Consider the following 24,421-nt stretch of genomic DNA (forward strand, 5'->3'; position numbering starts at 1 on the left):
TCCCCACCACTGGAATCTTAGATAAGGAAAAAGTGACTAAGCCAATGAAACCTACTCCCTTCAATATATGATGCACAACAAGGTCAAGATCTCCAACTAAACCAACTCAAAAATTCTGAGGGTAGCAATTTATCTTAAGATAGCCAACAAACAATGAATATCCTTCAGTTATTTTTGACAGAAACTGAATAAAATGCTATAAAGTATCACTTTAAAAGCATGATGATTTTTTGACAAGGAACATGGCCTGTCTTCAATCTACGTCCCGTTGTCTAAAAATTACTAAAGTTAATGAAATCTACCTATACCCATTATCCATTGCATTGACCATTTTAAGGCTGAAAATATGTTGCACAATCTTTTTTTAAAACCCTCTGTGAAAAGAAATTTAGTTCAAAAGTCTAACTCCATATTTTAGATTGTTAAGAGTCCAAAATTATCTGATTCTTAATACTCATCTACATCTTTGAACCTTACCTATGGTTCTGCTGCCTAACAACTTTCCCTCTTTAGGGATTGAATGAATACTCTTCAAGATCCAAGAACATTAGGGCGAGGAAATGGAAAAACTTTCCACATTCAGCATACCAGCATTCAGCTGGCTCAATGCAAAGTAAGTTGTAAGTTACCCCGAACACTTATTGCATGCCACAATCTAATCACATAAATCACCTCCTGTTGTAACATTTCCATTTTCCACATCCAACGCTGTGGAGGCCTGACTGGATTTAGTGGTGATTCAGGCAATTTGATGATATTGAATTGGACTGTGCACACATGACACAGGATTCTTGCAGCCAACAGGGAGAGGGGACTTCTACTCTATAATCTGGGCCGAGTTAAAATGAGTCACAGCATTCTAATTTTCTGCCACAGAGATTTAAGAAAAATGTAGATAAAATAAGGAAGCCTATTATGGTACACCGGGGGATCAAGTATCACATGCTTATATATAAACACTTCAAAATGACATCATTGGCTGTAAAGCATTTTTTGGGATGTCCTGATGTCATGAAAGGCTTTTACATAAATGCAAGTTTTTTTTTTAAATATTCAGGGTGTACTACAAGCAGAGACATATCCCATATATTCATGGGTTCAAAGTCAACTGTGAACAGATAGTAGGTTCACTGGACTTGCACTCCAGCCTAGATTATATTCAGTTTAAATACTGAAATTTAGAATAAAAATAGTCACAATCCATGAGGCTATAACAGCTACACCAAAATGTTAATGTTTCAGTAGCTAGGATTATTTTTCCTGAAGATTTTAGTTCTAAAGGAATTGCATTCCTTCATTTAGCACCGGACATCTACTGATTTAAAAATGCTTTGAAAAAGTTACAAGTGAAGCTGCATTCCTATCACAGCCACCATTTTAAGATCAGACTGCAGCTTGATCCATTTTCATAGGCAGTAGAACAGTCGTGTCGGATTCAATACTTTGGAATACGGCTCAAAATGCTCTCTCCAAATCTGTCATTGTACAACTGTGTATTGCACACAGCTCAAGTGAACATAAGCATTAAAATTTCAAACCCTATCACTACTTTCTAGTGGGAATTGCATATGATACCTGAATAAAAAGCACAGAACAATTCAGCTGCTATTTCTGGAATTCAAAACTGCTTACAGAGTTAAATAATCTCAAGAAGTTTAAGTAATCCAGACATCAAAAAGTACACATTGCAGACTTGAAAAGTAAGCCAAAGATATCCTTTGGATATTTGACTCTATAAAGAGTCTGGTTTGCTCCAGAAGGAAATGGATCAAAGCTAGACCTAGACAACGCTAAGCAGCAGCCAGACCTTTTTTACGCAGGAATCATTCTTCTGAAACTCTCCAAAATCAGCTGTTTATAAAAATTCACAATCGATTCTCGTTTCTGCCGTTACCTTGGATACTCTAAGCTCTGCTGCTTTGTAAACTGCTCTTGGTTTCCAAATCCCAAATTCCTAAAGACAATGTGCCTATACAAACATAATCAGGTGGCAAAACAAAGACATAGTAGTTCTGTGCTGCATCAAATAGAGGTTAGAACTGCTGAGAATGTACCAGCTTTCTGAATAGAGCAGGTAGCTTCAGAAATCAGCATTTATCCCGCACCAAAAACACTAGCATTGAATTCTAATGCACAAAATTATGCTGAATTGTATCCTGATGTAGTAACAACTGAATTAAGTTTATAATCTGAGATTAAGCATCATTCTCTCATCTCTTCCACCCACTGTTTTCCTTGAAGCACTATGTACAGGTTTACTATCATAATCTGTCGCAGTACCCAAATCAGATCAAAGACCATCAAGATGAGCTACATTTTTAAAGATTATAATGCAAAGGTAAATGGAAAACAATTTCTATTTGCTCAATACACTGGGCAATGAGGTATGCTGAATTACCATTGCCCTGGCAGGATGTATTCATATTATTGTCCATAATTCCTCAACAGTGTGATGGTCAGTATTAACATACATCACCCACTTCTCCTTTCCGACTGAGGAAAAATTGGAGTTAGTTATCCAGTCCATGCTCGTGGATCTCTAAAGGGAGCAGCCTTAACAAAGGGCTGTGACCACACTGCACAAAGATGGCAATGGGACATCCAAATGCACAGAAAAAGAGAAAATAAAAAAGGAGAGGGATAAAGTTCTGTCACAAAAAACTTGTAACATTATAAGCAAGCCAACATTAGAATAATCCTTCATGCATTGGCAACTTCTTGCAAAGGTGACTTTTGTTAACAGTATTGTACTATGGAGGTACTGCTTTTTTTGCTCGTCAGTTAAATGTCCAGAGTGGAGAAAAAGCAGGAAGCTCCAGCATCCCTTGCAATAAAGGCCATTCTATTGTAATAAATGCCTCATCAGCAATAAAAGAGGGGGTCGGGCTATATTCACCTGATACAACTGAAGTCCGTGGGAATCGGGGAAAACTCTCCACTGGCTAGAGTTATACCTTGCACAAAAGACGATGGTTGTGGCTTTTGGAGGTCAATCATCTCAGCCCCAGGACATCGCTACATGAGTTCCTCATGGCAATACCCCAGGCCCAACCATTTTCAGCTGCTTCATCAATGACCTTTTCTCCATAAGGTCAGTGGCGGAGATGTTTGCTGATGATTGCACAATCCATTCTCAACTGCTCAGATAACGAAGCCGTCCATGCCTGCATGCATCAATACCTGCACAACATTCTGCCTTGGGTTGATAAGTGGGACGCAACAGTGACGCCACACAAGTGCCAGACAGTGACCATTTCCAACAAGAGTCTGTCTAATCACCTTCCCTTGACATTCAATGTCATTACCATCATCAAATACACTCGCATCAACATCCCTGGTTTTGGGGGGGGGGGGGGGGGGGGGGGGTCACCTCTGGCCAGAAACTTAACTGGACAAACCACATAAATGGCTATAAGAGCAGATCAGAGGTTAGGTATTCTACAGTGTGTGACTCACCTCCTGACTCCCCAAAACCTTTTCATCACCTACAAGGCACGTCAGGAATGTGATCCCACTTGCCTGGATGAGTGCAACTCCAACACTTAAGAAGTTGAGCACCATCCAGGACAAAGCACCCTGCTTGATTGGTAACCCATCCACCACCAGCACGCATTGGCTGCAGTGTGTACCATCTACAAAATGCGCTGCAGTAACTCGCCAAGGCTTCTTCGAGCTGTGATGTCTACCACCTAGAAAGACAAGGGCAGTAGATGCATGGGAAGACCACTAAGATCCCCTCCAAATCACATACTATCGTGTCTTAGAAATATATCACCACTCCTTCATTGTCACTAGGTTAAAATCCTGGAACTCCCTACCCAATAGCACTGGGGAAGTACCTTCACCACACGGACGGCAGCTGTCAAGAAGGTGGCTCACCACCAACTTCTCCAGGTCAATTAGGGATGGGTAATAAATAACTTGCCAGCAATGCTCACATTCTGTGAATGAATAAAATATTGCAGGAGATATGATGTCTATCAGGATGAAATAATTTGGAAACCCAATTATTCAGATGAACTACAAAGATTTTGAGAAAATATTAGTCATGATTCAAGAGAAATATGATACTTGAAGGCACACACAGGAAACATTGTTTTTAATCTGCTTTTTAAAAAAAGCAAAAGCAATCAAAGCATCACTCTCAGCATGTGGGGGTGGTTGGGGGTGGGTGGTAGAACAAGTAATCCCAATAGACAGTTTCAAGAGTAGAGGAGCCAAATTGAGCATCATCTTGTAAATGTCAAAAGTGAAAATTATCTTGGTCAGGAGTCTAATTAGTATTGAGGTTATGCTGTGGAGTAGCTCATCCACATATATGGCCACATCCAAAGCGGCTTCATCAGTGCATCAGGGAATTGTTCTGAAGAATATATGAGGATGCTCTGGGTTCTAACTTACAGATGAATAAATCAGCTAAGCTATCTATTGGATGGCCTGACTGCCCTGCTACATTCTCAGGACATATTCAGCAGCCTGATTTGTCCGCTATTTCTTTCTGGGCCTCACAAAGACCTCTAGTGTCTGATTCAACTTACGGACTTATTGGAACAATTGAATCTGCTCCTCCCAAAGTTTGGAAGTCCGTACCTTTTGCTGGAGGTGCAGACAATAATAAATTAGACCAATTCCCAGAGCAAAAGGAATGCTATCCTAACAGATATCCTTGTATTAAAGATAATTGCAAAATGTTCCCACAGCAGAGGAAAAAGTTGAGGATCAAAGGAGGACATATTAAGGTGTTATCTGCTCAACCTCCTTCATCGCCCTGGCGTCATCAGGTTTAGAAATCATTGCAGCATAAACAAAGGGCCTGACAGAACCAACCTCAACATCTCAGATTTCAGAAGTTTAATAGAATCAATCCTTGAATAGGATTTCTGAACAGAAAATATAACTTGAATCAATCAGCACTCATCCACCAGATAAACACCAGAGTTACAGTAGGGGAGGGGGCTTAACCAGGGAGCATTAAAAAATCTCCATCTCTATTTGGTGTAGGCATATTAATGAAGCCAGAACAAGAAAGTCTCAGTGATAAATAAGAGAGGGGGGAGGGGGGGGAAGAAAGAGAGAATGTTTATTGCCTATAACACAACAGAAATAGAATGTATCAACCCTGCCCATCTGTCAAGGTTTATTCAGCTAAAATGGAAGGCTCAGAAAATGAATGGGGAGATCAAGACAGTTGTCTACCCATTCCCATTCAAGCTTTTCATGTTTGGCTGGACACAAATGGGCATTCTGGAGAAAGCCAATGTCTATCCCCTCTTTACAGCAAGGGGCGAGTACTTTCCGTCATTCAATGGGAAAACTGAGACTATGAACATTCAGGAAATATTAAGGGACTCTTTGACACCCATACAAATTAAAACTCTAGAGCTGTTGCATCTCCCAAAGTGGAAACTCACCTTGGACAAACAGCAGCCCAATAGCTGCCTTGTGTCTAGCCCAGCTCAGCACTATAACTATTAGCCACAATGAACTCTCAACCTCTAGTATCAATTAAAAAAAACTGTCCAGGAGAACAGTCTAATGCATATTAAAATTTCTCCTAGTCACTGGAATATGAAAACAAGCAAATGTAGCCTTGCATGAGGACAAAGAAATAAAGAGCACATAAAGTCCTCATCCCATCTCCAACACAATCTGCCTGACCAGTTAGTTCAGGGCCACCCAGAAGCACTTCCTCCAGGAAAACAATGGGTAGGTACACAGCTAGCCATAATGAAGTTACACAATCACTCCCCAAAACCTCACACCCAGTAATCTAGAAAGAAATGTCAAATGCAACAGCACTCATATCAACAGTTTAACAATTGAGCAATGTAACTCAAAGTACGTAGTTATTTATATATAGTGATTAATTGTTCCCTTTTCCATATTGAGAGCAGTTAAGTAATAAAATACTTTCAAGGGCAGTAATCTCCACGTAACCTATATGCAATGGAAACTCAAAGTCCTTAGCTCAGCCATATTAAATGCATTACATACAAAAGTTAAGTACACCCTGGTGACAAAGCCTTGCACGTAAATTAGACACCCAGATCATTTAGTTCTATTCTTAAATTAATATGATGTTTGGTTCTTTGATGATATTTAAGGCAACCCATGAACATTTGTACAAACCAAAAGTAAAGCATGCTAGATTATATATACAAAACACAAGTTTCCACCTCATCAAGAAAAAAAAATGTATTTATGTAACACCTTTCATGGCCTCAAGACATCCCAAAGCACTTTACAAGCAATAAAGTACTCTTGAAGTGTAGTCACTGATGTAATGTAGGAAACGCAGCAGCCAATTTGCACACGGCAAACTGCCAGAAACAGCAATGTGACAATGACCAGATAATCAATTTAAATGATGTTGACTGAGGGATAAATATTAGCCAGGACACTGGGAATAACTCCCCGTGCTCTTCCTTGAATAGTGCCATAGGATCTTTTATGTCCACCTGAGAACACAGATGCAGCCTCAGTTTAACATCTCATCCAAAAGCTCAGTTAATAAAGAACCATGTCCATCATAGCCCGCCTGACATCCAGAAGTCTTATTTAATTCCTTAAACCTAGAAATACTTAACTTATTTCTCAGAGAAAATTTTTTTTCTCCTTCTGTCCACTTGGACGACTCCCTTACACAAATTTCTACAGTCATGGACACTGACTGCTTCTTTGAGGAAGGGATCTAGGCAGCAAACAAGGCTAATGGAAGCTTCTCCTGATCAAAAAGTGTGCAGAGAATCTACAGGAGATAATGGGAAGTTACATCTGAATCACTGCAAAGCATTGCAGGATGCGTGGTATAACAACTGGCATTTATACAGTGCTTTTTCTGTAGAAAAATGTCAAGACATTTCAAAGATGATTAATCAGAATGAAGTGCTTACTTACTATTTTCCATAAACATCAGCAAAATTAAGACTTTAAACAAACTTGATCCAATGTGCTCTTTCAAATCAGGATGCTATGCTCAGACAAAAAAAGGCCTGTCAGAATAAATAAGTGCACTGTGATCAGGATCTTCTGGGTTTCCTAAAACACGAATTATGAGAAGTCTTTTTGGCTTGATTGTTGATTTAACAGTGGGTACTTTGCAGCAAAATGTTAACTGTATCCTCAACGTAAGTTTTCATCCTTAACATGGGTTCAATTATGTGAAAGTCATCTTAACGATTCATACAATATTCTGAAACATCCTTAATCTCTGCAGCAAGAGTAACCACTGGTGGGAAATTCTGGCTAAACAGCGCAAAAGTCAGCTAGGATCATTAACAAACTGAGGATCAGCAGGCGCCCCAGTCAGACCACAAGTGCCCTGACTTCTACCAGTGCTGCTCCTAGGTCAGGCAATCAGAAATGTGCTGAAGGGATGCAAGGTGTCTCACCTCACATTTTTTTCTTCTTCCAGTAGGCAGCAAGACTCATGTACACATTTTGAGAAATTAGGATGCAAACTCACATTACTGTGGTTTTTGTTCTAATTGGATTAAGATAGGTATACATACATTGGCCTGTAATGGTAAACAAAAAATGATGAAGCAAAAAATGAGAAAAATAGTTTCAGAATTCAATTATATTCTAGCTTGGAATGTTTAAGTTGAATTAGTGAATGCAAACTTATACAATTTGCCTTCAGTACCAAAGAACCAAAGAAAATGATTTTGCAACAGCTAGGACATACTGTTCTAGAAAACTGCACACATTCTACTGACCCACTGAAGAGACTGGGCTAGTGTGGAAGTTATACTTAATTTCATCCTGTTATGACTAGATGACAAAGGTGTCTAGGGGTCCCTTTCAGCTTTCACCTGGTCTTACTGTAACAGGATTTAATTTTAAGGACATCGTGTTTTGAGCTCCCCCTTGGTCAATCCTTGTTCATCGCTTTCCAATTCTTCTTTTGGCCTCGTCTCGAGAGACAATGGGTAAGCGTCTGGAGGTGGTCAGTGGTTTGTGAAGCAGCGCCTGGAATGGCTATAAAGGCCAATTCTAGAGTGACAGACTCTTCCACAGGTGTAGATAAAATTGGTTGTCGGGGCTGTTACACAGTTGGCTCTCTCCTTGCACTTCTGTCTTTTTTCCTGCCAACTGCTAAGTCTCTTCGACTCGCCACACTTTAGCCCCGCCTTTATGGTTGCCCGCCAGCTCTGGCGATTGCTGGCAACTGACTCCCACGACTTGTGATCAATGTCACAGGACTTCATGCCGCGTTTGCAGACGGCTTTAAAGTGGAGACATGGATGGCTGGTGGGTCTGATACCAGTGACGAGCTCTCTGTATAATGTGTCCTTGGGGATCCTGCCATCTTCCATGCGGCTCACATGGCCAAGCCATCTCAGGCGCCGCTGGCTTAGTAGGGTGTAAATGCTGGGGATGTTGGCCGCCTCGAGGACTTCTGTGTTGGAAATACGGTCCTGCCACCTGATGCCAAGGATTCTCCGGAGGCAGTGAAGATGGAATGAATTGAGACGTTGCTCTTGGCTGACGTACGTTGTCCAGGCCTCGCTGCCGTAGAGCAAGGTACTGAAGACACAGGCTTGATACACTTGGACTTTTGTGTTCTGTGTCAGTGCGCCATTTTCCCACACTCTCTTGGCCAATCTGGACATAGCAGAGGAAGCCTTTCCCATGCGCTTGTTGAATTCTACATTGAGAGACAGGTTACTGGTGATAGTTGAGCCTAGGTAGGTGAACTCTTGAACCACTTCCAGAGTGTGGTCGCCGATATTGATGGATGGGGCATTTGACGTCCTGTCCCATGATGTTCGTTTTCTTGAGGCTGATGGTTAGTGTCTCTGCAGACACTCTTCAGTGTGAGGTGTTAATGCAGCATCGTCAGCAAAGAGGAGTTCCCGGATGAGGACTTTCCGTACTTTGGTCTTCGCTCTAAGAGGGGCAAGGTTGAACAACCTGCCACCTGATCTTGTGTGGAGGAAAATTCCTTCTTCTGAAGACCTGAACGCATGTGAGAGCAGCAGGGAGAAGATGATCCCAAACACAATCACTGACCAAAGCAAGCAAATGGACCTCTGGGTGGAACATTACCTAGAACTGTACTCCAGGGGTAATGCCGTCCTTCCTGGGGCTTTTCCGCTGGCTAGAGAATCAATGGCATCACTGAGTTCCGATTTTGTTAGCTGTACGTCCAGCTCATCCATGACTGGCAGAGACTGGGCTGCATTGAGGGCGGTCTCAGTGACAACATTTTCCCTGGAGTACAGTTCTAGGTAGTATTCCACCCAGAGGTCCATTTGCTTGCGTTGGTCAGTGATTGTGTCCCCTGATTTAGATTTGAGGGGGGCAATCTTCTTGATGGTTGGCCCAAAAGCTCTCTGAATGCCATCATACATTCCTCTGATATTTCCGGTGTCAGAGGCCAGCTGAATATGACTGTATAGGTGTTGCCAGTAGTCATTTGCGCAGCGCCTGGCTGTTCTTTGTGCAGCGCTTCTGGCTGCTTTAGGTGCTATGGATGTTAACACGCTGGGGGCTTTCTTGTAGTTCAGCAGTGCTATGCGCTTAGCGGCTATGACAGGTTCCAGCTCTTCAACGTGAGATTGAAACCAGTCTGCATTCCGCTTCACACGTCTGCCATAGGTGGTCATTGCTGAGTCAGCGATGGCGTCTCTGATGTGGGCCCACTTGGTCTCTGCATCCCCTGTAGGATGGGCTTTCTCAAGTGAATTTAGAAACTTACGTAACAGCTGTGGATGAGAAATTCTGCTTGTGTTGATGCGCAGGCAGCCCTTCTGCTTAGAGTGATGCAGCTTCTTTGGTTTGAGGCTAACCTTGCTGCACACCAGGGAGTGGTCGGTGTCGCAGTCCGCACTGTGGAAGCTGCGTGTGATTTGAACGCTGTTTAAAGAGGCTCGCCTTGTGACGATGATGTCCAGCTGGTGCCAACGACATGATCTTGGGTGCCTCCAAGAAACCTGGTGACAGGGTTTAGTGTGAAAGAATGAGTTGGTGATGCAGAAATGAGCACAAACAGGCTCTCTTAGGTTTAAAAAAGCAAAATTTACTAAAACTTAAAACTCTAATTTGGTTAATGCCTACAGATACACGCCGCGCCCCATGCTAGCATGCATTTGCGATACGCACATGCAAATAGAGACAGAAAAGAGGAGAAAAATAAAGTGGAGACGTTTGAGGCAATCTCTGAAGAGTTTCTTGTTACAGTGCTTCGAGCTTACTGTAGTTCTTTTGTAGGTAGTTCTTGCTTTTCATTGGGGCCAGTATTCTTCTTAAACCTTGCTCACTGTAGGAGACTTTTCTCTCTTGAGGTTTGTGTGTCTTCAATGGATTCCAAAGCTGGAGAGAAAGAGATGAGCAGACAGGAGAGAGATGTTCTCAATCCAGGAGCCAGCAGCTTTCTGTCTCAGTTCAAAACACTGTGGTTAGTTCAAATTCCTGCAACAGCCAGTTAATCATGTGACTAAACTGGTCTGACCACAGCAGTTGTGTATTGGGAGAGAGGGTAGCTCCTTTGTTCCAACACTGTCTGCTAGTATGCAAAAAATGTCTTTCCAGCCAGGGGCTTGGCAAACCCTTGTAATAGTCCTTCTCCTCTTCTCAGCAACAATTTGAAGTTTAATGTCCACGTGGTGAAATTAATGTGCCTTATTCTTGGCAGGTGGGGCCCTGCATGACGATCTTGACACACAATGCTTCTTACAGTTGGCAGGAGAAGGGAATGTTTCATCAGGTTGGCAGCTTAAAAAATGCACATCTAAACTTTCAACTTTCAACCCTCAGTAGGACATTAAATGACATTCCCCAATTAGGTGGAATGTCATCTCCATTTCTCATTGCTTTTGAAAACCCTCCTCTCCATCTCCTTAAAGCACTGATTTCTTGTAGGAAGATGATTTCCTGGGCACTATGCATCCTCCAGTACCTTGCCCCACTTCCCATTCTTCCTTTTAGATGGTGGGCAAGACATTTGACTGCACAGGGTATGAAATCTGACCCAATCCTGTCCTATGGAATCTACATACATGCACAGGGGTCAACCGATAGTCTGATTTTCCCCTCCCTGATCCAGGAGCAAGGAAACTATTTGCAGAGGCCCATTATCATCCAGGCACAGCAGACTGGGAATGGAAACTGGGACCAAGCTGTTCGTCACATAGAACCAAAAACCCACAATGTGTTTCTTTTCCTGCCGATTCCAGAATGATTTAGAAATGAAGTAAACTAAAGTTAAAATAGAAAATGCTGGAAGTACTCAGCAGGCCAGGCAGCATCTGTGGAGAGAGAGAGAAACAGAGTTAAAGTTTCAGGTCAATGGTTTCATAACTGGAAAAGGTTAGACATGCCTAACAGGTTTTAAGCAAGTACAAAGGCAGGGAAAAGGTGGTAGTGGAGGGAAGAACTAAAGGAAAGGTCAACGGTGGAAGGCACAAAAGGGATGATGGTGCAAGGCAAATGGAGATGTTAATGGGTATAGAGGGTGTAAATGGGAATAGCAGAACCATTACCAATAGCTGCTGCACCAAAAAATGGGGGCAGAGGATATGATCTAAAATTGTTGAAGTAAATGTAGAATCCTAAAGGCTATAAAGTGCTGAATCAAAAGATGAGGTGCTTGCCCCTCGAGCTTTATTGGAACAGTGCAGGAGGCTGAGGTCAGAGTGAGAGTGGAGTGGACAATTAAAATGACAGACAACTTTCTATCATGGTCTCATACTGAGCAAGGACATGACTGAACATGCCAGAATCCTGGATAAACTGGGTGCTATTTTTACATTATTTTCAAAATAAATAAAAACCAAGAATACAAGTGATTTGTTATAGCAAGTGCTTTTATCACTCAGAAACTGTTACTTACACATGCATCATTAGTTTTTTAATGCACAATTGTGATACTCAGGCCACAAATCATGCTAGAGGGTACACATTTCTGTGCTACCACTCCACATCATTTGCCTTAGTCTTCTTCTCTGGCCTCCTTGTCTCGAGAGACAATGGGTAACTGCCTGGAGGTGGTCAGTGGTTTGTGAAGCAGCGCCTGGAGTGACAGACTCTTCCACAGGCGCTGCAGATAAAATTGGTTGCTGGGGCTGTTACAGAGTTGGCTCCTTCCTTGCGCATCTGTTTTTCCTGCCAACAGCTAAGTCTCTACGACACGCCACTCTTTAGCCCCGCCTTTATGGCTGTCTGCCAGCTCAGGCGATCACTGGCAACTGACTCCCACGACTTGTGGTCAATGTTGCGTTTGCAGACATCTTTGAAGTGGAGACATGGATGGCCGGTGGGTCTGATACCAGTGACGAGCTCGCTGTACAACGTGTCCTTGGGGATCCTGCCATCTTCCATGCGGCTCACATGGCCAAGCCATCTCAAGCGCCGTTGACTCAGTAGTGTGTATAAGCTGGGGATGTTGGCCGCCTCGAGGACTTCTGCGTTGGAGATACGGTCCTGCCACCTGATGCCAAGGATTCTCCGGAGGCAGCAAAGATGGAATGAGTTGAGACATCGCTCTTGGCTGACATACGTTGTCCAGGCCTCGCTGCCATACAGCAAGGTACTGAGGACACAGGCTTGATACACTGAGTTTTGTGTTCCATGTCAGTGCGCCATTTTCCCACACTCTCTTGGCCAGTCTGGACATAGCAGCGGACGACTTTCCCACGCACTTGTTGATTTCTGCATTGAGAGACAGGTTACTGGTGATAGTTGAGCCTAGGTAGGTGAACTCTTGAACCACTTCCAGAGCATGGTCGCCGATATTGATGGATGGAGCATTTCTGACAACCTGTCCCATGATTTGCCTTAGTGATGGCTTATATTTCTAGTTACTCACCAGCTTCTCGCTAGCTACTATCTTAAAGTAAACCAAAATGAAGCAGAATTAATTGAAAAAATTCAGCAAATTAATTTTATTCACCCCCAAAAGGAAAAACTCAAAACAATTTGGAAGTTCATGAAAAGAGGGAAGAGATGGCTTCTGAAGGCTGAGTCGTTGAGTATATCCAAGACAGAGATCAATAGATATTAAAGATATCAAGGGATATGGGGATAGTGTGGGAAAATGGTGTTGAGGTAGAAGATAAGCCATGATATGGCTGAATGGGGGAGCGGGCCTGAGGGGCCTTGTCTGCTCCTATTTCCTACGAAACTGATGGATTTAATACACAGCCATAGTTCCATCTCTAGCTACAAAGGCCACAGAGAAAAGTTAATGGAAGTGACACGTAGCATGCCATATTTATGCTCCAGTATCAGGATGTGGGTTTGATCTGTAGTTGCACAAAATAGTAGTTCTTGATCTCTGTATGTCACCAAACCTAGACATTCCAGCAAAGGGAAGAGAAATATTTGAAATAAAAAGTTACAGCAGCTCATTTACCAGCAGCTAGTACAAGATATATACTTCAGGGCTGTGTTTTTAGGGTGGGGGATGAGGTTGAAGAGAAGAATGAAACAATAAATAAATCTATTAAAAAAGTGGGAGGGTTCAATACCTAACCTGCACTGAGTTAGCAAATCTCAGGATGGCAATGACTGGACACAGCAACCTTGGACTGAGACACAAGGAATTGGGGGGGGGAAGGAAACAAAAAGTGAATGAATCATCTGCAAAATACAGATGAGAACACAATGGGGCTTTTCTGCAAGGCCTCTGTGGTGTTACATGTGAAGCATTGGGGGTGGGTGGGGAGATATAGGATAATGGTCTTGGAGATCAATTCCAGAAATCAGCAGCTCTGCTTGGAACTGTTCTTTAGCAGCTGGAGAAAATGCCTTTAGACTAAAGGCCTGCTCAAGTCACAAAACAAAAACCCGACCCGAACCCGACGGAACCACATCGGACCCGAGCCGACCCAGCCAGAGTCCCTCCATTTCCCACCCCCCCCCCCCACCCCCGAGCCCTACCCCACCCAAGCCCAACCCCCACAATGTTCCCTTTACTTACCTTCTGACTCCCAATCTTCAGGAAGCTGCAGCATGAACATGATGATGTCTCAGAGACACTCACACGCTCACTGCGCAGACTCAGAGTTTCCCTGCTTGACGTCCCGGACTCCCAGCTCAAGTAAGTTTTTAAAACTTGCCTGCAATTCCTGCTGTGTCCCCCCGACCCAGACCTGGCCCAACCCCGAAGGCCAGACCCAGAAGAGCGGCCCGACCCGAACCCGACATATGTCGTCAGGTCCCGTCGGGTCCGGGTCAGGTAGCAGGCCTTTACTTTAGGCTGGTTCTGTTGGCTGGCTGAGCATACCCTTGGTGATCTAAACTGCAACTGTAGTTTCTATCCACAGGAGGCATCAGAGATGGCAAACTACAGAAGAATCTAATTGGTATCAGTGGCTCTAAAGGTGGTGGTTCTACAGGGCGTAGGATAGATGTGGATAGGATGTTTCCTCTGGCTGGTGAGTCTAGAACCAGGGGACACAGTCTCAGAATAAGAGGCAGGCCATTTAGGACTGAGATGAGGAGGAATTTCTTTACTCAAAGGGTGGTGAATTCTCTACCCCAGAGGGCTGTGGAAGTTCAATCATTGAGCATGTTTAAGACAGAAATCCATAGATTTCTGGATACTAATGACATCAAGGGATATGGGGATAGTGGGGAAAAATGGCAGCGAGGTAGATGATCAGCCATGATCTATTTGAATGGTGGAGCAGGCCCGACGGGCTGAACGGCCTACTCTTGCTCCTATTTCCTAGGGGTCTATTGGATTGTGTCAGGGGATCTTGAAAGAGTCTCAATATTTGCAGGGGTCTGAAACATAAAAGTTGGGAAACCATTAGCTTAGAAGGGGCAGGGAGTTTCAGCATTCAAAAAAAAGGTGCTTAGCTGATCAAGGCACTGAGTTAGAGATCAGGAAAGTCCCAGGCTTGGCCTCCCCACCCAAATCTGTCCCAGGTTAGGTGAGGTTAGCGGCAGCCCCTGGGTTTGGGAGGAGAGAGAAAAAAAAAAATCAGCAATGGTTCCCAATCTGGACTGTAAACAAATGATCTCATGATTGGACTCAGCTCTGATGCTCTGTGCTTGAAGAGCTGCTTAGTTCCCAACTTTAGGCTCACAAATGAAGGGTAACTGGCCCCAGCAAGGATTCTACGCATTCAGGAAAACTGCATAGAGGAGGAAAATGGAAAAGGAAGGAATAAAATTGGTGATATTTTGAATAGTCCCTTAGTGACCAACCTAATTGTTGCACTTCCACGTAATCATTCAGAGATACAATTTCTGAACAGGAAAGCAAACATTATTGCTGTGAAAAAGAGGAACATGATGGATGGTCCATCACACTGCTAACTAAAAAAAAAAAGAGTACAAAATAGGAACACTGAGCTTACAACACACGTGAGGAAGTCTCAAAGTCATGTTAGATTGACTAGACTTTAAAGATTTTACTTATGCTCAAGAGTGCCGATGCTGTATCACATCCTGCAACTCATTCTGGATCTGCGGGCTCCAACTACAACTTTACTAAAACTATAAACTGCAGAGTGATATTTGAAGTATCAGGGTAAAGTAAACAAAGACAGTATAATTGTTTACATTCATAAAATTAATTTACTCATTCTTTTAAAAGATAATGTAATTATTGTGACAGCCTTGTACTGTAACTGCACTCCTGTCCCGAAAGCGCAGACTTACTTGGCATTACCACTTTTTTTCCCCAGTAGGCCCTTTAATGAGAGTACCCTGTGATGGACAAAAGACTTACTTACAAAAGTGTGTCTTAGCTGACTACGATAAAGCAACACAATAGCTGCCAAAAATTCTGCAGCATACACCTTCTACTTTAACAACTGCAATAAAGATGACAAGAAATTGCAGAATACAATGAAATAGCATCCTCCACAAATAACTTTCAGTACTGTACTAAGAATTTAACGAATGAAACAAATTTACTTGGAGGACAAATCCTGCAATCCATCAATAATCGTAAATTCCCTGGTAGTCAGGAACAGCCAGCTATTATTGCTGTTCAAAAATCAATGCCCAGGCTAGGACAGCATTGGAGAACTCCAGTGTCACCAACATGAAGAAAATGATGTGCCTCTAATCACCATGAAGTTTCATTTTGGCACAAAAGCCCTCAAAACTAGTTCAGCAACTAGAACAGTGATCAAAGAAACAGACTCAGAGGTCATTGGGGGTCAGATACAGCATAGTAATGCACCACAGATTCTGAATCCCAGCACTGTCAATACACTTTCTTTCAGACCATTTTCCGCCGCCTAGTCTTTGTGCCAGTACTTTATCTGATTCAAAGCATATTGCTGGGAGTGGAGACATTCCAAACAGACTAATAGGCAAGCATGCTGAGTGTGCAATCTTATTATCTGTGAGAAAGTGTCCACACAAGCACAATCCTGACTCAGAATAAAACAGTCCGGCTTGCATATTTCTAAAAACAAATTCCCAGGATCTCAAAAATGTGGAATTCTTATTTCCCTCAATCTTCCCCTTTTTATAAAATGCAGAGGCTTTTAAAACCATAGATTGCATCACTTAATCATTTCTTGATTTACCTCATCATTGCTCCTACTCTTTTCAATCTTAGTAACATCTTGCACTACAGTGCTTCGCTAGGTGCTCAATAACAAATAAAACCTGAACTATAGCACAGTCTCTCCTTAAAAAAAATGACGTAGTGTACATAAAATGGAACGTACAACTGAAAAAAATACCCCAGTGCAATATATAAACACACTGCAGGGTTTCACAATCTAGATTTTATACTGAAATGTGGGCAAATAGAAAATTTCACAATCGAATTTTGCAGCATGTTTTATAGTGATTTAGTACCTCGTTTCTTTCCAATGACAGCACATTTCAGCATTTGTAGCCAGTACTGCAAGTTTGTCATACAACAATGGTGTTTGTATGTGGTTCCGGTGCCAAGTTAGACAAGCAACAACTAAAAGACCATTTTTTCTAGGGTCTGGGGCGGTGGGGGAAAGAGAGAAAAATAAAAGGGTTATAAGAAGCAGATGGGTCTGCAAGCTCTCCCCTCCTCTTCTTCCACTACACTGTTTGCCCTGCTCCTTTCCTTAAGGCAGTCACTCTTCCAGGGTATAGTTTCAGATATGTTGATACTCTTTGGTGCCACACTCAAATCACCATTCTTGAGAGAGTCTGGATAGGGCAAATTAGCAAGTTACTCAATCAAAGCAAGCATCAATAATAAACCTGATCCAGTTCTCATGGGATAACAACATTCACCCACCTCAGGAGGAATTACTGGAGAGGGAAACCTCTCTTTTTGACCATATCATTCCTGTACTTCTTCCTCAGAGTCCACCTTTTTCCTTATAAAGGACTTCGGAATGTTCTTGTACGCAAGTTGTATTAAATAAATAAGGTTTTTTCCTCTCTTTCCCTAGCATGGAGGGGCTAGCTGCAGCACCTAAAATGTTCAGCAAAATCCCACTCCGTGCACCAGGAATCTCAGGACTGATGCTTAATTTACTTTTTTTAAAAATCAACCTTAAGTTAAATTTATAATTTAATATAATTAAAGTTAAATAAATTTGTAGGGCTATGGGGATAGAGCGGGGGAACGGGACAGACTGGTTTGCTGTAGAGAGCTGGCATGGACTTGATGGGCTGAATGGCACCCTTCCGTGCCAATAATGACTAAGTGCTGAAGACCATAGTGCAGGTCAGCATCGAGGTTGGAGAAAGCAAAAAGGGAACATTTTAACATCTTGAGAAATAATGAATTGGAATATAAAACTGTAGAATGGGGATGTAAAGAGAAGCAATGGACTCAACAGGATCAGCAAGATTGCACAGAAAGGTTGGGAGTAAGAGCAACAATTATTTTTAACTATCCTATCCAGGAGTGCAAGAAAGGTACTAGAAGAACCTCACAGAAACAGCAGCAATGTTCAATAATTGCACAAACTTTGCTGGACATTACTGAATTAACGATTATGACTGGGAAAAGGTAATTAGCTTCTTGGAGACAGCTTTAAAAATAAAGGAGATAGGAAAACACTAGTTGAGGTCAGGGGAGATAATTATGTTAAAAATGTCAGATAATGGTCAAAGTAAAATACAGTTTGACAAGTCCTCCACAAGTCACTCTTTATAATTGAGCCTACACTGTCTATATTAACAGACTATTCAACCATACAGGCATCACTGTCAAGCTTAAACCTACCCTGAACCAACATTCACATATGCACAATTTCTGGCAGGTTAAATTCATGGTCTGTGCTAAGGCCGGGCAGCAGTTGCTGCACTACAATTTCTCTGTCCTGTGCCTAGCCCAGGACAATCTGCTCATTTCTCATCTATCCAGAAGGTCTTATTGCAAAATGAACTTGGGAGGAAAGGATCAGGCTTAGCTGCCTTGTTTTTCATAATCAAATATCCTGTCAACACTATCTGTTCACACATTAAGAACTGTACCTGAATGTAACATCAAACAGCACCAGTGGAAACATACCCCAATGTCCCTTTGAGACACAAAGGGGAGAAGAAAAATGTATCGCAAGCTCTCCAGTTAAAACATTTACACAAAATGAGAAGGTTGAGAGATAAACAACCTCGCTTAAGCATAGTGGCAGTATTTTAACATTAAAATGATTACAGTCTGGTATTGATTCATTTATTAGCTTATTTCACCATCCCTTTCAGACACCCAAACCTCTCAACATTCTGAACCAAACAACTGTCATCCAAGATAGAAACCTTAGAAGCTCAAGTGCAAGGCATCAAAAGCTAATCTCTGAGCTGCCATAAACTAGAGCGGAGTCCATATGTCTGCTTGAACATATTCTACTCTTAAAAGAACGAGAGGCGATATGAGGAGAAAAAAAAGTGTTATGATCTGGAATGTACTGCCTGAAAAGGTAGTGAAAGTAGATTCAACAATAACTTTCAAAAGGGATAAATACTTGAAAAACAAAAAATTGCAGGCTATGGGGAAAGAACAGGGGAGCAGGATTAATTGGATAGCTCTTTCAAACAGCTGGCACAGGCAAAAATGGAACAAATGGCCTCTTTCTGTGCTGTGTCATTCTATGGTTCTATAACAAATTTCTAAAAATTCAGCACCAAGAACACTCAATATTTTTCTCGTCCACAGTAGGTCTTAATAATTCAGCCAGGAACAATGAAACACCTCCCCTTTAACAGGATTCACAGAGTTCTCAATGTCACATCCGGAGATGAAGGCTTAACCATCTAATCCTTGGCAAGCTCAAGTACAATTTAATTTTCATTCACTCAATGCTTTTTGTTTTTGCTGGCAACAAGAAGTTATTTTGGGATTGAACCAAAATTCATCATTTATCTGCAGTCCAGCTCCTGACTGAGAAATTCCAGTGGCAACAAGCAATGCAACTTCAAGGACTGCCCTGAGTGTGGGCCATCAGATCAGCAATTTGCAACACCCCCTCACCCAAAAGTAACAATTTCAAGCAAAAACTAATAAAGTGGCTATTAATAACAAATATAATGCAAAGTTAAAACTAGAGAATCTCATGGCCTTTCCAGTAAGACGTCCCTTACATTGCTAATGCACTCTCTGCAAAGTCTGCAGTACTTTTTGACTTGTTTTTTAATAAGGGAAAAGAATGAAGTTCATCTGCCCATCCTTAAAATTCCTCTGCAGCCAGGTTTGCTTCTTCTCAAATAACTAGGCCCTCCTTCGCTGCAACAGGACCATTCTCTGGTTAAAGCTGTATTGCTGGTGAGAGTTTGCAGGGAGCCAGTCAGTCTCCCCTCCCCCTCCCCTCAGGGCCTGTTACTTTAATGGACAACCTGCCCCTGACAACCGCGCGTCGCTCAGGTCCCTCCGTCTCTTACCTGGATATGGGCTGTAAATGTCTTGACACGGGACGCCCCTAAGGTCGAGCGTTAGCTCCTATCAGCCTCTTTCTCTCTCTCGCTCTTCCCCGACCTTTCGCCACTTATTCCCTCTTGAACTCCACTCTAGGTCTCTGCCTCCCTCCCTCGGCTCGGTGCCTCTCTGCCCCGCCCCATTCCCAGACGTCACCCTTCTGTGACGTCATCACACGATGACGCCATCGAATGAGGCAGTCAGCCAGCACACTGCTGCTCGGTGGTGGGAGGTCGCCAGCACATGCGAGGATTTCCTTTTCTCTCTTCTCTGCAAAGGCAGAAATCAATGTCCTTTGAATTTTCTCCTCTTGTCCTCTCCTCAAGCCACTGATTTTTTTTTTCTTGCTGCTGGGGTGCAGTTCCATAGGTGCTTCTGGCCTTCAGTACCTCACCCAAACCTAGAGGAGCTGCTGCAAGGGGCAGTCCAAAACTAGAGGGCATAAATATAAAATAGTCATGGTAATCTGCCCAGGTCATGGTGCTGTGCTTTCCCCTTCAGTTGCTCATAAGAACCTCCCATTTTTTAACATCCATGGGAAATGAGCAATATGACAAGGGGAAAAGTACATGAGGTGGTTTCCTATCGGCTTCCTCGTGTGTGCTTTAAAGGAAACACAAATCCTCTTCCCAAAGGATCATCGGCCTATAAGCAGCCATTGTCCTTCGCGGTTCTAGCTTTTCCGCCAACACCACCAAAAATTCACTTGTTCTGCTGTTGGCCATGGCTCGTAACCCTGAAAATGGGACCCTTAATATAGGATAGTCACTAATAAGTCCATCGTCCAGATTGTCCGCGGCCACGGCGTGCGGTAAGTCCATTGTAGAGAGGAAGGAGCAGCGGAACCCTAGGGTAATAAGACTATTACAGAGGGGAAGCCTTGAGAAAAAGGTGCCACGAACATGTAAAAAGCCACGAACGGCTCCTCGGCCACAACTTCAGAGCGCCCATGGGAGATGTGAGGCTCGTAGTGCATCTGCAGCGTAATGTCACCGAATTCCTGCTGATACTGGCGCCCGAGGCTGTCGCTCACCTCCCGGAGGACGCGGATGAGCTTTCCCGGCGTCGATGGTGGGAACTGATGAAATGGTTTATTACCTGCACCCCCTTTCCCCCCCCTTCCCAGCTCCACTCTCCCAGCTCACCTCCCCCCCGCACCCCCTTCCCCTGCACCCCTCCCCCCTTACAGCCCCCTTCCCAGCTCCTCCTCGCACCCCCTTCCCTCCACCCCTCCCCCTTACACCCCCTCCTCACACCGGCATCCTCCTACCCCTGTGTAGGGGCCCTAACAACCCCACTGCCTTGTGGGCATCTCGGGAGAGACCAAGGCTAAGGGAGTAAACCCTAACAGAAAATCCAGAGCGGAACCCCGAAGGCGGTCATGTGTCACTTTTGGCATGTTTCCTGCAGTTCCTGCAGCCATACTGGTGCCAAACGTCGTGCTCTGCACTCCTTTGGACCCCACCAGAAAGGCCGAGAGGGGGGTTTTGACGCTTGGGCAACTCACAACCTCCATACATTCGCCCAGGCATGCGCCATGGAGAGGTCACTCCATAGTCACCTCACAGCGACCGAAACAACACGGAAGGCAGCAGTTACGGGTTATAAGTCCAGCTTAATTGGCGTAGAGATTGGGTGCCACGGGTTGCCTTTGTCGGTGGAGAGGTCATCGTACCTCACTGGACAGCTACCGCCCACCTCAAACCGGGCAGCCCCCAGTCAATAAGGTTCTGTCCCGCCACAGTCCACCTGCTTCAATGGGTGCTTGGAGCTCGGGGTCATTGCCCGAAAAGTGGACTGCAACACCGCACCAAACAGCACGAAAAAAGGAAAGAAGATACCAGCCCTTCATTTTGCAAGCTGGAACGTCAGAACTATGTGTCCTGGCCTGTCGGAAGACCTTACACAAATCAATGATTCTTGGAAGACTGCCATCATAAACAACGAGCTCAGTAGACTCAATGTAGACATTGCAGCACTTCAGGAGACACGCCTCCCTGCGAGTGGATCTCTAACAGAGCAAGACTACACCTTCTTCTGGCAGGGTAGGGATCCTGAAGAACCAAGACAGCATGGAGTGGGCTTCGCCATCAGAAACTCCTTGCTGAGCATGATAGAGCCTCCCTCAAATGGCTCGGAACGCATACTGTCCATCCGACTGCTCACCGCCTCTGGTCCAGTACACCTACTCAGCATCTATGCTCCAACACTCTGCTCCCCACATGAAGCTAAAGATCAGTTCTACGAGGAACTCCATAATATCTGTTCCTGCTGGGGGACTTTAATGCCAGGGTTGGGGCCGACCATGACTCATGGCCCTCCTGCCTTGGGCGCTATGGCATTGGAAGGATGAATGAGAATGGACAGAGACTGCTTGAGTTGTGTACCTATCATAACCTCTGCATCACCAACTCGTTCTTTCACACTAAACCCTGTCATCAGGTTTCGTGGAGGCACCCAAGATCGCATCGTTGGCATCAGCTGGACCTCATCGTCACAAGGCGAGCCTCCTTAAATAGTGTTCAAGTCACACGCAGCTTCCACAGTGCGGACTGCGACACCGACCACTCCCTGGTGTGCAGCAAGGCTAGACTCAAACCAAAGAAGCTGCATCACTCCAAGCAGAAGGGCCACCCGCGCATCAACACGAGCAGAATTTCTAATCCACAGCTGTTACAAAAATTTCTAAATTCACTTGTAAAAGCCCTTCAAAACACTCCCATGGGGGATGCAGAGACCAAGTGGGCCCACATCAGAGACGCCATCTATGACTCAGCAATGACCACCTATGGCAAACGTGTGAAGAGAAATGCAGACTGGTTTCAATCTCATTTTGAAGAGCTGGAACCTGTCATAGCCGCTAAGCGCATTGCACTGTTGAACTACAAGAAAGCCCCCAGCGAGTTAACATCCGTAGCACTTAAAGCAGCCAGAAGCACTGCACAAAGAACAGCCAGGCGCTGCGCAAATGACTACTGGCAACACCTATGCAGTCATATTCAGCTGGCCTCAGACACCGGAAACATCAGTGGATGATGCATTAAGAGAGCTTTTGGGCCAACCATCAAGAAGATCGCCCCCCTCAAATCTAAATCAGGGGACATAATCACTGACCAACGCAAGCAAATGGACCGCTGGGTTGAGCACTACCTAGAACTGTACTCCAGGGAGAATGTTGTCACTGAGACTGCCCTCAATGCAGCCCAGCCTCTACCAGTCATGGATGAGCTGGACGTACAGCCAACAAAATCGGAACTCAGTGATGCCATTGATTCTCTAGCCAGCGGAAAAGCCCCTGGGAAGGACAGCATTACCCCTGAAATAATTAAGAGTGCCAAGCCTGCTATACTCTCAGCACTCCATGAACTGCTTTGCCTGTGCTGGGATGAGGGAGCAGTACCTCAGGACATGCGCGATGCCAATATCATCACCCTCTATAAAAACAAAGGTGACCGCGGTGACTGCAACAACTACCGTGGAATCCCCCTGCTCAGCATAGTGGGGAAAGTCTTTGCTCGAGTCGCTTTAAACAGGCTCCAGAAGCTGGCCGAGCGTGTCTACCCTGAGGCATAGTGTGGCTTTCGTGCAGAGAGATCGACCATTGACATGCTGTTCTCCCTTCGTCAGATACAGGAGAAATGCCACGAACAACAGATGCCCCTCTACGTTGCTTTCATTGATCTCACCAAAGCCTTTGACCTCGTCAGCAGACGTGGTCTCTTCAGACTACTAGAAAAGATCGGATGTCCACCAAAGCTACCAAGTATCATCACCTCATTCCATGACAATATGAAAGGCACAATTCAGCATAGCGGCACCTCATCAGACCCCTTTCCTATCCTGAGTGGCGTGAAACAGGGCTGTGTTCTCACACCCACACTGTTTGGGATCTTCTTCTCCCTGCTGCTCTCACATGCGTTCAAGTCTTCAGAAGAAGGAATTTTCCTCCACACAAGATCAGGGGGCAGGTTGTTCAACCTTGCCAGTCTAAGAGCGAAGACCAAAGTACGGAAAGTCCTCATCAGGGAACTCCTGTTTGCTGACGATGCTGCTTTAACATCTCACACTGAAGAGTGGCTGCACAGTCTCATCGACAGGTTTGCGGCTGCCTGAAACGAATTTGGCCTAACCATCAGCCTCAAGAAAACGAACATCATGGGACAGGACGTCAGAAATGCTCCTTCCATCGCTCTGGAAGTGACCACACTCTGGAAGTGTTCACCTACCTAGGCTCAACTATCACCAGTAACCTGTCTCTCGATGCAGAAATCAACAAGCGCATGGGAAAGGCTTCCACTGCTATGTCCAGACTGGCCAAGAGAGTATGGGAAAATGGCGCACTGACACGGAACACAAAACTCCGAGTGTATCAAGCCTGTGTCCTCAGTACCTTGCTCTATGGCAGCGAGGCCTGGACAACGTATGTCAGCCAAGAGCGATGTCTCAATTCATTCCATCTTCGCTGCCTCCGGAGAATCCTTGGCATCAGGTGGCTGGACCGTATCTCCAACACAGAGGTCCTCGAGGCGGCCAACATCCCAGCTTATACACACTACTGAGTCAACGGCGCTTGAGATGGCTTGGCCATGTGAGCCGCATGGA

At 44.2% G+C, this 24,421-nt stretch overlaps 1 protein-coding gene across 1 annotated transcript in view; it reads right to left on the reverse strand.

The window, feature by feature from the left end:
• Positions 1 to 19,958, reverse strand: part of LOC137348166 (ORM1-like protein 3) — a 37,626-nt gene extending 17,668 nt beyond the window's left edge. The window contains exon 1 of the mRNA XM_068013458.1: positions 19,786 to 19,958. The gene's annotated coding sequence lies outside the window, so the exon portion shown is untranslated. The remainder of the gene's footprint in view (positions 1 to 19,785) is intronic.
• Between the last annotated feature and the right edge of the window lie 4,463 nt (positions 19,959 to 24,421).

The sequence above is a fragment of the Heterodontus francisci genome, chromosome 33 (genome assembly GCF_036365525.1).
Source record: "Heterodontus francisci isolate sHetFra1 chromosome 33, sHetFra1.hap1, whole genome shotgun sequence".
Classification (NCBI taxonomy): domain Eukaryota; kingdom Metazoa; phylum Chordata; class Chondrichthyes; order Heterodontiformes; family Heterodontidae; genus Heterodontus; species Heterodontus francisci.